This window comes from Schistocerca gregaria, chromosome 1 (assembly GCF_023897955.1).
Source record: "Schistocerca gregaria isolate iqSchGreg1 chromosome 1, iqSchGreg1.2, whole genome shotgun sequence".
Classification (NCBI taxonomy): domain Eukaryota; kingdom Metazoa; phylum Arthropoda; class Insecta; order Orthoptera; family Acrididae; genus Schistocerca; species Schistocerca gregaria.
The window spans coordinates 964,958,467-964,970,758 of record NC_064920.1 but is presented as its reverse complement, the minus strand read 5'-3'; positions in this window follow the sequence as shown (position 1 = coordinate 964,970,758).

Genomic DNA, 12,292 nt, shown 5'->3' with positions numbered 1-12,292 from the left:
TTGCAACGTAGGGGGTGAGGAAATGTCGGAAAAGAAGCAGTGAGGTCAGGTTGTGCGTCGTGCTTGGGTAGCTGAGTTGATAGAGCACTTGCCGGCGAAAGGCGAATGTCCTTATTTCGAGTCTCGGTCCGACACACAGTTTGAGTCTCCGAGAAGGTTTCGTGTCAACGCAAATTCTGCTGCAGAGTGAAAATTCATTCTGGAAGATGAGATAGTTGTCACCGCTCTTTCACGGGTAACATTTTTTACGACCATTGTTCTTACGCCATTTTACATGGCTTTGAGTGTTACACGATTCCTTGTAGGTTGCCGGCTGTTGTGACCGAGCGGTTCTAGGCGCTTCAGTCTGGAACCGCGGGACCGCTACGGTCGCAGGCTCGAATCCTGCCTCGGGCATGGATGTGTGTGATGTCCTTAGGTTAGTTAGGTTTAGGGAGCTCTAAGTTCTAGGGGACTGATGACCTCAGATCTTAAGTCCCATAGTGCTCAGAGGCATCTGAATCTTGTAGGCTCATTGAACTGTCGAAGTCGATACACTAACCAGTCGGACAGCTTCATTCATTTTGTGGTGATCGGTATGTTCATACGATAACTCGTTTCTGACATTGTGTCCTGTCTCCATGTTGACTCATTTTACTGCCCAAATTCCATTGAATTCCTCCCGCCAGAGGTTCGAGTCCTCCCTCGAGCGTGGGTGTGTGTTGTTCTAAGCATAAGATAGTCTAAGTTAGTTTAAGTGGTGTGTAATTCTAGTGACCGATGACCTAAGCAGTTCACTCCCTTAGGAATTCACACGTATTTGAGCATTTTGACAACATACTGTTAACGCTGGTTTGTTTAGCATATCCATGGCAATAATCTTGAAACTATCTATTTCGGGACACAAAAGATATTAATCTAACGGCTGTTGTATCCTCAGAAAATTTTTATTTTAATGAGATAATTCTATACGAGCTGAACTGGCCGTTGAGAATTTTAAGATCATGCAAGCATTCAGCTTCAGTTGTGCATTATTTCTGATCTTCCGCGACTCTATCTTTTTTTTTTCTCCTTAGAGTATCTTTCTGTCTTCAGTCCACATTGTCCCTGGTCTCTCTAGAATTTCGTTCTCTGACGTAAGCTTCCACTTGTGTTTTTTGCACCCGTATATGTTTCTGATTTCATATTATGTTGGATCGATTAGAGCTCGTGTGACTCAAGATGTTGTTGACTTGTCTCCCTTGTATATGCGCCAGAAACCTTTTGGTGAGCTTGTCTGTGGTAGGATGCCGCAGTACATGTAGAATTTTAACCTTCTTTTCTTGACATCCACTTATAAGTGCGACATCTTCTCTGTGGCTATCCTAGAGCGTAATATGTATTCCCCTTCCTAAGCTTAGGGACCAGAATTTTTTCCACACTTTCCTTCAGTATGCATCCCATTTAGTTTTTCGTATACAGTATTTAAACTTGTTTGCTTAGGTGTAGTTTCTCATCATTGTGTGAAAAGACATGTATTTTTTTTTATTTTGCACAGGATGGTCAGAAGGAGCCCGAAAAGCTTGCAATGGCGATTCAGGGTAGATTGTGCTGTGAAATCACTGTTAAGAAAAACATTATATGTTGTGACATTTAAGAGTTAATTAGCATTGAAATTAGCTAATCGGTCTGTTACGTGCTCAAACTCAAGCGGCCTGCCAGACGGAAAGTACTGAATTTTATTTCTTAACAATCATTTCTCATCAAAAAATATTCTACAACACCCCTACAAACTTTCCAAACTTTTTCTGACCATCCTGTATATCCTGTGTCTTGACTTCTCTCTCTTCATTTTTGTAGTCGAGTCTCAGGCGAGGACTAATCTCCTCCAGAAGGTCCTAGGTTTTCATCTCGTTATTGTGTTACTTTGTTTATCTTCCTTATTTGCATCTATTGCTTTTCCTGAAGCCCGCCTAGAGTGTTTAATGTTCCCCTTCCGTGGAATAAAATCCTTTGCTTTTCGTCCGACTTGTTTCCTTGTGTTTCCTTGTCGTTCCATTTCTTGGTTTATTTTAGATTTTACGATCTCTTTCACGTCAAATTTCTCTGTGTGTATTTCTTCCTGATTTATTTTCTTCAGTGTAAATGATTCTGATTCGGATTCGGCAGTGCTCTGAATCAACGTTCGTACTTTTGGGGATTTGAACGTCATCGCTCTGCTTCTGGTCTGGTTAGAACATCGCAAGATGGTCTGATTCACCCATCTGTTGTATAGGTGACCTCCAAGTGTTAGTTTTTGATCGGGATTTTTTAAAAAAATTATTTTTTTCTAGCGTAGTTCGATGAATCTCGTAACTTTTTTTATAGATGTTACAGAGTGTTTGAAGATTCCCGTTACTAACTTGCAGAGCTTGTGGAGGGGAGGGAGTACAAATATTTTGGATAGGAATGCATGTCCGGTAACGTCATCTAAGGACTGCTCCAGAGAGTCAACGTCGTATGCGTCAGCGCCTGTGAATGTACGTATATGCAGGGTGATTCCGTGATGACGTTACAAACTTTCTAGGATGACGCAGAAGGACAAATGTAACGATTTGAGATAACGGTTCATATACCAGAAACGAATGAGTCGAAAGTTATACGCGAAAACTGTTATAATGTCTCCGACATACGTTAACAGCTATAAGCACTTGTTCAGTAGAGGAGATGTGTTTCACAGTAGCGAAGATGTTCATGTAGACACAGCTCCCTATGCCTGCATTTTAGAGCCTGTGTTTATCAGAATTTGTCTTCTTTTCACCTATCCCACAATTTTAGCAACAACTGTACAAGTATATGTGGCGGAACGGTTTTTCGCTTAAACTTTCGACTCATTCATTTCCGATACAGGGACAATTATCTCAAATTGATACATTTATCCGTCCTTCTGTATAATTCTAGAAAGTTTGTAACATCATCACGGAAGCACCATATATAGGCTGAATATTAATAAAACCGAATAATTGCCAGGAAGGATTCCTGACTGGAAGTGGAGGGAAAAACGTCCTATGGATCTGAGTCTGGTAATGCCTCGTTACCACTGTAGATGGCGCTGGCGAATGACAGTTCCTCTCTAACCATTCGTCATGTGTACTTTGTATGTTGCAGGCTGTGTGATTGACGTAGCGTACTGTAAGCAGCAGAATGGTCCAGTATTTATCTCGGGAACAAGCCGAGATGATTATCTACGGCCGAGTGGCTGGAACCGATTGAGAGGCAGCGCGGCAATAGCAAGACGGTACCATCACAGACACCAACTACACCACATTTCAAGCCCTTTTTGGGCGTTCAGGTGCAGGAGGGCGGCAGTCTGTGAGTACACAAGATTTGGCGGACCGGGTTCTCCAGGATACTGACACGGCCAGCTAACATAGTGTAAGCCAAATTACGATTATGTGTAGTCTGTCTGCGAGATAACCGCTACTATTCCTGTAGCCGGCCACTGTGGCCGAGCGGTTGTAGGCGCTTCAGTCCTGAACCGCGCTGCTGCTACCGTCGTAGGTTCGAATCATGCCTCGGGCATGGATGTGTGAGATGTCCTTAGGTTGGTTAGATTTAAGTAGTGCTAAGTCTAGGGGACTGATGGCCTCATATGTTAAGTCCTATAATGGTTAGAGCCATTTGAAACATTTTGAACTATTTCTGTAACCTGTAATTCCATAAAAGGTACTCTGAATATCAGTTGTGACGTGGATGCGATATAGCTCTGTACTGTTTTTGAGGACGATTTGTTGTCGTTGCACGTACGCAATCCATTTTCGGACACATGTTCATAGAACCCTTTTTACTCCATTTCGAGTCAGGAATTCGTCCCTGGAGTTTGCTGGTTTTATTAATGTTCACCCAGCATACATACATTTACGAGCGCTGACGCCTTTGACGCTCTGTAACATCGTTGGACGACTCATTCGGGTACAGGTTCTTGTTCAAATTATTATGTACTCATTCCCCTCTACAATTCTTAGAAATCTGTGACAGGAATTTGCGAACACACTGTACCTTTGCGTGCAGAAAATTTTACCAAAGTCGTTTTGTGCGCTGAAATCGCCTAGCAAAATTTTATATCATCTTTAGGGATCAGGGCTATCACTGCATAATATTCGCTAAAATTTGTCTGTTCTTATGAGGTATTTTTTGTTATCTGTATTCGTCGGGGCGTGTATGTATTTGTTCACTGTAGACTCCTTTGCTATTGACCTGTTGTTTACGACGATGTCTTCTCTATCTGATATTCTTGCGTGTCATGAAAGGCCCAGTGGAGAGCACTTCTGGGGACTCGTTTTCCCGTCTTCCTCTTGATGGTACTGTAGTTTGCATAACCAACAAGGTGTCCGTTTGCTGTGTTTATTCCTGCAGGACAAGCATCATTATCTATTGTTACCGAGCTCTGAATGTTAGTCTGTGCGGTTTTCATGGCTAGATTAGTGTGTTTATGTTGAGGGCTATAGCCTGTAACATTTTTGTTTGCGAGAGAACTACGACTTTCTCAGTGATAATGTAAGTCAGTTTTTCCAGAATCCGAGTTCCTGATAGCAGTATGGAGACGGGTGAACTGATTAACACCTGGGATATTGTTATTACTCGACGCACGGATCATTTTTACTTGTAATCTTGTGGCCCAATGTTTCCACTACGAAATTCAACAGGGCATTATTAGATCCCGGAGCATTCATATGCAGCTCCATCCTCAGAGTGGACAGATGCTGACCAAGAGGCCTCCCACTGTAGAAGCCTGGATTCACTCCTTTACTTTGACAAACCCTGAGTATTTTATATCCTCGTTACCCATCATATCTGATAAGCATTTCTATACCTGCCACCTGGGGATTGTAAGGCTAGTTTTGGAATTTACTAAACATTCACACACTTTTAGCCCATACCACGGCTCAAGCACAATCGAGATTAGTTATCACCCCAGAAAAATATAATTGTCACATCCAGGAGATTGGCGTGGCGATTGCACACTCTAAATTTGTATTCCAGTAACACAACCAGTTTTCAGTTGCAACACTTCTTTATTGATTACACGTACACATGAATTCATCAGCAGTAATAATCAATTAACATTTACATATCAAGGCACTATCCACAATTAGTATATATAATATTAACCGTCACACTTGCGACAACAGCCCCGTTACGTGCCGATAACCACAACCAAAATAATAGATGAAATAGATAACCAAATGTTTGCAATGTCGGCTATCGCCTTTCTTACTCAGTTTTATATTTACTGAAAAGGTAAAATTAATTTGATGCTATCTGGCCTGAAGGGTAATATCAATTATTCTGTTTACACTTAGCATTCTACTACACTCAACGTCCGGAAGAATCTAGAATTTATGCAAACTTATACTCAGCTTTGGGCAGTAGGAAATCTTGCACCTAAAACAAGCTTCTCGTTGAATGGAATAGAGAAATCGCGCGCTAACGGGATCCGGACGGCCCTGAGTTCAAATCCTGACATTTCCGTCACACTGCAAGCACGAGGGGCAAGGTTTGCTCGCCTTGACCACTATACACGTTTCTGAAAACAGGAAACATGAGCGGCAAACTCACTTTACTATATATAAGTTACAGGAATGTACATACAGAAAAGCAATGCCTTAATATAAAGATGAACAGAATTAAGGAGCTTAGTTTCCTTTGATACACACGGCTTCTATCCGACCATAAAACACGATGTGACCTAGATTCATCATGGCCACTGGCCTTCCATACACTCAAGAAATTATTAAGAAACGACAACTACGACTAATTCGTAAAACCAAAAATTTCTAAATCTATAACTGAATTAAGAAATGGCGTTCAAGTAAACCAGCTACCTTCAGCGTGCCACTAAACATGCCACTAAACACCAAATCCAAACTTACAAATGCAAAGCGTTATTTATAGCCACGTTAGTAACATAATTTCATGGCCGTTTCAGAACATAACTCGCCTCGCCACCACTGCAGTGAATGTTTTGCTGGCCACTAGCACGAGGAACTTGCAACAGTCAACAGTCCTTAAGTACACAACAATATTCACTATATATGGAAGGAGGAACCCATCACGAAATCTTGGCGATTAATTTTCTCTTCTTCATATGAAATTCACAGCCCATCCATCCACATAGCTCTCGAGGTATTAGCAAATCCTGGTCGCCATTAGCCAGCCGTGTCAATACAACAATAATGCTTTCCGGCAGCGGCCCATGGTTCTTCGTTGCTCCAACTCAATTGGTCGTCACGACGTAAGACCGTGCCACGTGACATGGTGCCACCAACTCCCCACAACGACAACATCGAAAGCACGTCACGTCACAGAGTGACTCGGCTCATGCGCGGACCCACTCTTCTCGACTTGCGCACGCACGCCACCATAAATAGCCTGACCAAAGACGCAAAGACAGCAAGGCATAGGGACAAAAATGGAAGTAAGAATCGATATCACCTGGCACTAGAAATCCACCGTCTCAGAGAGATTATGTTTATATTTTGTAACACCTTGCGCAATTTACAGCTGACGTTACCCTTAGATGATTAGATCCCGTAGAGTCACGAAAATATATATACTCCTGGAAATGGAAAAAAGAACACATTGACACCGGTGTGTCAGACCCACCATACTTGCTCCGGACACTGCGAGAGGGCTGTACAAGCAATGATCACACGCACGGCACAGCGGCCACACCAGAAACCGCGGTGTTGGCCGTCGAATGGCGCTAGCTGCGCAGCATTTGTGCACCGCCGCCGTCAGTGTCAGCCAGTTTGCCGTGGCATACGAAGCTCCATCGCAGTCTTTAACACTGGTAGCATGCCGCGACAGCGTGGACGTGAACCGTATCTGCAGTTGACGGACTTTGAGCGAGGGCGTATAGTGGGCATGCGGGAGGCCGGGTGGACGTACCGCCGAATTGCTCAACACGTGGGGCGTGAGGTCTCCACAGTACATCGATGTTGTCGCCAGTGGTCGGCGGAAGGTGCACGTGCCCGTCGACCTGGGACCGGACCGCAGCGACGCACGGGTGCACGCCAAGACCGTAGGATCCTACGCAGTGCCGTAGGGGATCGCACCGCCACTTCCCAGCAAATTAGGGACACTGTTGCTCCTGGGGTATCGGCGAGGACCATTCGCAACCGTCTCCATGAAGCTGGGCTACGGTCCCGCACACCGTTAGGCCGTCTTCCGCTCACGCCCCAACATCGTGCAGCCCGCCTCCAGTGGTGTCGCGACAGGCGTGAATGGAGGGACGAATGGAGACGTGTCGTCTTCAGCGATGAGAGTCGCTTCTGCCTTGGTGCCAATGATGGTCGTATGCGTGTTTGGCGCCGTGCAGGTGAGCGCCACAATCAGGACTGCATACGACCGAGGCACACAGGGCCAACACCCGGCATCATGGTGTGGGGAGCGATCTCCTACACTGGCCGTACACCTCTGGTGATCGTCGAGGGGACACTGAATAGTGCACGGTACATCCAAACCGTCATCAAGCACATCGTTCTACCAATTTCTAGACCGGCAAGGGAAATTGCTGTTCCAACAGGACAATGCACGTCCGCATGTATCCCGTGCCACCCAACGTGCTCTAGAAGGTGTAAGTCAACTACCCTGGCCAGCAAGATCTCCGGATCTGTCCCCCATTGAGCATGTTTGGGACTGGATGAAGCGTCGTCTCATGCGGTCTGCACGTCCAGCACGAACGCTGGTCCAACTGAGGCGCCAGGTGGAAATGGCATGGCAAGCCGTTCCACAGGACTACATCCAACATCTCTACGATCGTCTCCATGGGAGAATAGCACCCTGCATTGCTGCGAAAGGTGGATATACACTGTACTAGTGCCGACATTGTGCATGCTCTGTTGCCTGTGTCTATGTGCCTGTGGTTGTGTCAGTGTGATCATGTGATGTATCTGACCCCAGGAATGTGTCAATAAAGTTTCCCCTTCCTGGGACAATGAATTCACGGTGTTCTTATTTCAATTTCCAGGAGTATATATATATATATATGCGTGTGTTGTTTGTGTGTTTGGTACTGATTATTACACTATAACCACGGATCGCAACATTAAGAGATGTTTTCAATGGTATTGCTGCTTCACGAATAAGAACAGGGAAAGTTTTGGGGATTTCTTTTAAACTTCGCGCAGCTATTGCAGAAAGGTAGTAGTTAAGGGAGCGTTTATCAGATGGCAGTCATGGGCAATGTTCATTTTGTGCAAACAATTCTGCACGTTTACGGCACCGCTCGTAGGCTAGAAAGCGCAGACCGGCGGACAGTGTATACAAATGTGAAGTAATCAGAACATCAAAGGGCACCGACGTGCTATGAAGAACCCATGCGTCGCACATACAACAACGCCAAGTGACGTGGGTGTAGGGGCCGAAGCGGGCTGAGGAAAGCTGACGTTGTAATTATAAAAGAGCACTCCACTTGTCCTCTCCAGAGAAACTACGTTAGAGGCGTAGGGAAAACACGTATAAATAAGCGAGCGCAGATGCTTAAAGCACGCCATCACCTCGCCATTATGTTTAGGTCTACAATCGGAGAGAATGAGGACTGTTTAAGTTGCAGGCCAAGCAAGACGACTTTTGGTGATGGACGTCGGTGGCCAGCCGGCCCGCTGAAACTACCTCCAACCTCCGATGCACGGACGCGTAATAGCCGTGGTTGGGCGGGCCGCACCTTGGAGCCACACCGGCGCGACGGCGAAAGAGCTGCTAGCGTGCGCTCTCTGGCTGGATAGTGCGGCGGACTCCAAGCTGTTGTCCGCAGGGGCGGGTCCGGGCCGCGAACTCGCTGCCTACCGGGTAGCAGAGCTGCCTGCGGGCATTGAACGAGCTGACCTGAACGGATGGCCGGAGCTGCTAAGGCTCATTACAACGTCGGCGGCCGCTGCTTCCCTTCATCGCTCTACATAGGGCCCACAAGCCGTCCTTGAGGGAACAGTCAGCTTTGTTCCGGGCGACGGGCACAGTCAACGCATGCTGCAGTCAATTATCCATGACGTGAATAGGATCGCTTTGTCCGCAAGGCAAGGCACCGAACGCCAACGCTGTGGATTCCAGCATTCATCTTGGCGCTGACCCCACGCCAGCTGAGTGGCGGAATCGCTGAGTTCACAGTAAGGCCGACTGTGTACCTACAATGGAATGAAGTCAGTGTTTCTATGAACGGTTCAGCGTGAGTCATCCCACTCCTAAATCGCCGGCTGGTGTGGCCGAGCAGTTCTAGGCGCTTCAGTCTGGAGCCGCGCGACCGCTACGGTCGCAGGTTCGAATCCTGCCTCGGGCATGGATGTGTGTGATGTCCTTAGGTTATTTAGGTTTAAGTAGTTCTAAGTTCTAGGGGACTGATGACCTCAGATGTTAAGTCCCACAGTGCTCAGAGGCATTTGAACCACTCCTATACCATACCTTTCGGTTATTACGACATACTGCGCCCCTGAGCTCTGGGGGAGGGGGCTGGGGTTTGTAACAGTATTACGATGGATTGAATTATTGGGCCAGCTGAGGTAGGGTATGGGTCCTGAGTAAACATGCTTGTTGTCAAATTGCAATCACAGGAAGTCCACAACATACTCAGAAAAAACTCACTAGACACAATATTAGTCACCTTAGAGAAATCGTTAAAAGCATAATTTAATACCGTGTAACACCGGTTAATGACTTCATAACAGGCTCGATTCGGTTGTGATGTTAGTCCACTAGGTTGTGGAGGTATCTCGGACTCAGGTTAAGCCAGTCGCTAAGGGTCTGATCGCACAATTCCACCAAATTGTGGGGATGGTGATGTCGGCGTTTACTCTCTGCCTTCAACAAGCCCCACAGATTTTCTATGGGGTTCATGTCAGGCGATTTAGCAGGCCACTCGAGATGTAATATGGTGGAGGAGTGTTTATAAAGTCAGTCACGTGTACTGCGAGGTCAGTGAACTTTTCTGATGTCGTCTTTACGTGCCTATGTAAGCAAAGGCCTCTTGCGAGATGGCCAACTCCAGAAGCTTCCGCCGCGATGTTCACTTGCTAACAAGTAGGGACGGACGTTCATGCAGTGCCTGCAGCAATTCCTGTAGGGGTTTGGCGAGATTTTGAATCACAAGCAATGAAACGTGTCTCCGATCGCCCTCAGTCACGATTTCTACCTGATCATTCTGACATTGTGTTGTCATGGTCACATCACCAATTGTAGACACGTTCAAAAGTCTGCCGTAAAACACCAGCAAATCCAGCAAGTTCACATACCATATGGCCATCGGTATAGTCGAACACAACTGCCGCTTTTCGCCATTCTGTCACATCCTTACATTTAACCATGTGTGAGTACAATGTCCGCTTGAAACATGAGTGACTCACAGATAACCACGTCCTTATGCTCACTTACAGGCAGTGCGAGGACGGCTGAGCTCGTAACTAGATTTATGCGCCATCTATAAGGGCTTAACCATTCATCGGTGCGTGCACACTGACGTGACAAATTTTTTGTCCCGTGTGATTATGATGCAGAAGAAAGGGAAGCGTCAGACCATCGAAAATAGTGCAGCTCTGAATGCACCCTGCTACGCTGCTGTCCATTAAAATTGCTAAACCACGAAGATGGGGTGCTACAGACGCGCAATTTAACCGACAGGAAGAAGATGGTGTGATATGCACATGATTACCTTTTCAGAGCATTCACACAAGGTTGGCGCCGGTGGCGACACCTACAACGTGTTGACATGAGGAAAGTTTCCAACCGATTTCTCATACGCAAACAACAGTTGACCGGCGTTGCCTGGTGAAGCTCTGTTCGATGCCTCGTGTAAGGAGGAGAAATGAGTACCGTCACGTTTCCGACTTTGATCAAGTACGGATTGTAGCCTATCACGATTGCGGTTTATATGGAATCGGTGGGTTCAGGAGGGTAATACGGAACATCTTGCTGGATCCCAACTGCATCTTATCACTAGCAGTCGAGATGACAGACATCTAATCCGCATGGCTGTAACGGATCGTGCAGCCACGTCTCGAGCCCTAAGTTAACAAACAAGACAACAACCATCTGCACGAACAGTTCGACGACGTTTCCAGCAGCATTGTCTATCAGCTCGGACACCATGGCTGCGGTTCCCCTTGATGCTGCATCAAAAACAGGAGCTCCTACGATGGTGTACTCAACGATGAACCTGGGTGCACGAATGGCAAGCGTCATTTTTTCGGGATGAATCCAGGTTCTGTTTATAGCATTATAATGGTCGCATCCGTGTTTGGCGACATCGCGGTCAACGCACATTGGAAGCGTGTATTCGTCATCGCCATACTGGCGTATCACCCGGCGTGATGGTACATGGTGCCACTGGTTACACGTCTCAGTCCCCTCTTGTTCGCATTGACGGCATTTTGGACTGTGGACGTTACATTACAGATGTGTAACGGCCCGTGATTCTACCCTTCATTCGATCCCTGCGAAACCCTACATTTCAGCAAGATAATGCACGACCGCATGTTGCAGGTCCTGTACGGGCCTTTCTGGATACAGAAATGTTCGACTGCTGCCCTGGCCAGCACATTCTCCAGATCTCTCACCAACTGGAAACGTCTGTTCAGTGGTGGCCGAGCAACTAGCTCGTCACAATACGCCAGTCGCTACTCTTGATGAACTGTGGTATCACATTGAAGCTGCATGGGCAGCTGTACTTGTACACGCCATCCAAGCTCTGTTTGACTCAATGCCCTGGCGTATCAAGGACGTTATTACGGCCAGAGGTGGTTGTACTGGGTACTGATTTCTAAGGATCAATACACCCCAATTGCGTGAAAATATAATCACATGTCAGTTCTACTATAATATATTTGTCCAATGAAAACCCGTTTATCATCTGCATTTCTTCTTGGTGTAGCAATTTTAATGGCCAGTAGAGTAGTTATTTGCATCATTGGACTCTCGATGCAGTCGACACCTCGTGTTATTCAAAGAGAGACTGAATTGTGACTCGTCCCATCACATCACATGCCACCTGTCTGATAGTATCGATGTTGTTTGGTCCAATTACGACGTGAATTATTGTGTACTGCTGTGAACAGGTTGCCGACGCCAAATGTCAGTGGCATTTCTTAAATATCATCTCGAGTCACTGTCGGTTAGGATCTTTCTGCGGTCACTGATAGTAGTCCGTGTTGAATGTCTGTGAATCGTCCAAATTCCATATAGACACGATGGACAAGAAGTGTCGATGAATCAACAATAGGGCATCATTATTAACGGCATGGTCACGAACACACAGAAACGAAACAGCTCATCTCTGCTGCTCTGTAGCGTGACCACGCCGAGGAAT